The sequence below is a fragment of the Bradysia coprophila genome, unplaced genomic scaffold, assembly GCF_014529535.1.
Source record: "Bradysia coprophila strain Holo2 unplaced genomic scaffold, BU_Bcop_v1 contig_350, whole genome shotgun sequence".
Lineage (NCBI taxonomy): Eukaryota > Metazoa > Arthropoda > Insecta > Diptera > Sciaridae > Bradysia > Bradysia coprophila.
Window position 1 is genome coordinate 8392425 of NW_023503608.1, and position 3378 is coordinate 8395802.

The window sequence follows — 3378 nt, forward strand, 5'->3', positions numbered from 1 at the left end:
ATCGACAACAACGACAATAATAAGCGATAATCTTGTCATCTACTTTTAAAGATGATAATCAAAAATAAATAAAATTGTCTATATTCGCTTGCCAAACGTGAATAGGATTAGACGATTACCTTTCTTCTTTCAAACAATGTTCACTAGTTACTTCTGCTCATGATTTTTGCAAGCTCTTCCATACAAATTTTGCTAACTGAAACAGCCTAAATGACAAGCTCTAGGTAATATGGTCCTTTATATAGTAAAATGTATGTTAAAAAATTGAAGTACAAGATTTGAAATAAACCGATCAAAAATACTACTGTCGTCTGTAACAGATTAAAAGAGACGACAGTAGAAAGAGACGGCACGTAAAACGCAGAATCAATTGTAATGCCGAGGGGCAGATATTTGTAAATTTTGTTTAAAAAGGATTTTATTTTCAAAAATATAATCCTCTGAAGATTTTCAACCGCTTTCCTATCTTTTCCAAGGATTTTCTTCCGTCTTTGATTTTGTTGAGCGTTTCAAAGCATTTTCTGTGATTTTGTAGATTTTCAATGAATTTGAGTATTTTAAGTCTCTTAAGTAAAAGTTTGAAGGATTTTCTAAGGATTTTCATTGGCCTGACAAATGATTGTCCATGCATATTTGCCCCTCGTGCTAAGTTAACATAATATGTAAATTTTAAAATTATTATGAAATAATCAAAGAACTACAACTTTCCTAAAAATAGAACAAAAACAATTTTCAGCCGCTAATTTGTTTGTGACTCACACATGTTGACGAAATTTCGCGCTAATTAATTTATTGTATTGTATATTTGCTTCGTAGTGCGCTGATAAATTTCCTCTGTGGAAAATAGTGAGTTGAGTGGTAATTCTATAAATTCAAGCAATGCGTCTCAACGGTCTCAATAATATTGAGTCAATATCACTGCATGAGAAATAAACAAATTTTTAACATTCAGGTGATAAACTGTCGATTTCAGTCAATTTGTGTTTGTTTTTATTGAATGCAAATTCCAAGTAACACAATCGAACAGAAATTCAACTGATCATGCGAATAACCTGGACGATTAATTGACTCTAATCAATTAGCTCGTGCTTTGTCTAAAAGTCTTTATTTATAAAGAAGATTTACGTTCAGTTTACCAGGTAGTATTCTGGTTTGTGTGGTGTGTGAAACATTTGTAATAAAATTGTTTACAACGTCCTTAGCGCATTTGAATAAAGGAAACGACCAAACGAACTTAAGTAACCATAATGAGGTCTTTTTTCATCATTTTACTTGTGCTCGCATTAAGCATCCCAGTTGAAATACTTTCTGAAGAAGTAGATCAAACAGACAAATTATCTGCAGAAAATGAACGTTCTTCGAAACGCTTAAGTAGAGAAGCCTTCGGTGGTTATGGCGTTGCAGTTGCATATCCGTATGGACTACACAGTACAGCACGTAATAATTAATTTTTAATTTGGTAAAAGAAAAGGCTTATAAAATTGGATGCATTTCAGCAATCCCTTCGGGAGATGGATTCCGCAGACCGTATTATGAGGAACGTGCTTATAATCATCATAGCAAAGCTTTTAACCGATTCAGATCAGCCATAATTGTAAAATAAAAAATAATATTTTGATCAGTAAAATGTGTTTTGCAGTGAATCTCTAATCTCTCGTCGTTAAGTGTAAGGGACTGTTCACTGTTTAAAAGACTATAAATTCATGATGGAAACTATTTTGGTATTACCTTACGATAGAAGCAACTACGTTTAGAGTATAGGCACCGATTATTGCCTCGATTGGTGGAGTTCGGGTCTGGGGGAGTTATTACCGAAAATATGGTAAATATGTTCTTAGAGTCAAGCTAGCTTGCAACAAATCTGTTTTGCGGATTATCGTAACTATCGCCAATTCATTGTATAACTATTCTTTCTCTAACTCTATTACAGAGAGAGTCCATAGGTAGGTATAGATGGTACGCGAATTCCATCCACTGACATTTAGTTTGAGCCCTTGAGTGATTTCATAAAAAAATAAATCATTTCAATAATCAATACTCTCTCTAGCAACCAAACTACTTTTATTAAGGTGGTGAAAGTGTCAAGTAGCCTTAGGAATTTGTATGTAAATTACAGCGTAGTCAAAATGTAGAATAGTGTTTGTAGAATACAAAGAAATAAGATGTAAATTTGACACAGAGAGCTGTTAGAGAGTATTGCAATAATATTTCTAAATGTTTCAACTATTTTTTATCAAGATATTTCGGCCATTTTAATCAAAAAAAATTATAAGATTGAGTCTTGCGTTTATCACAAAGGTTATTTAGGGATAACAGAGAAAGTCTTTTCCGAAAAACGATTTACGTTTCTCTGAAACGAGAGATGTATGAGAGATGTATGATTCTTTATAAAATATAATTTGTTTTCTGCACTTCTTCCACGGCTGTTCTCAACGAAGATAAATTTTTATGAAAATGTACCCACAAAATGACTTCACATCTGATTTCTCGACCAGCACCCGGGCACTTTTACTCATCTGGATACGAAATATCAAATTCCTTCCCATGTACAGTAATATACTATTTATCGATAAAGACCAATATTCTGACCAAAAAATTCTTCTACGACATGTCGAGTGCGTTGGTAAAGGGTGAAGAAAAACAATCAGATTAAAAATTTAATGAACAACTTATCAATTTGATAACACTCAGCATCATAATGTGCAAAATTTGCAAATTTGACACTCGGCCTGCGGCATCGTGTCACAATTACACATCTAGAGCCTAATAAAGTACTTCGCAATCAATGTCATAAAAATCTATTATACAGCCGAGTGATAAATGCTTTTTTAGGCACCAGATGTGTAGATTGTCACTCAAGGCCGTAGGCCGAGTGTGACAATATACATCGTGTGCCTAAAAAAACATTTCTAAGCCCTAGAATCATAATTCGACGTATTTCGTCGCTGCACCTACGATCGACAAGACTAGTCCTGAAAAATTCTACTTTTCGTCACTTGTGACGAAAAATACTATTATCATCGAATTGTGTACAACATTTTTCGCAATAAAGGCAACGGAAAGTCCTACTTTTCGTCACTTGATGAGAAAACATAAATTTTAAATTCAGCTATATAAAAGGTAAAATTTCCGTTTCCGAACTTCGTACCTGATCTCAAAACCCCTATATAGTCTCTCTCTCTTCTCTAAATAAAAAAAATCTCTCGCAAAGCTTTAAAATGCTCAAATTCATTTGTTATCACAGCGTGCACACAAGAGAGGAGCATGCATCGCATTCGCATACACTCATATCCAGCTGTATAATAAAATACGATAACACAAATTGCGAGTGGTAAGGGACGGTGAATATAAACGTTGCCGATGTTAGCTCGGGAATGT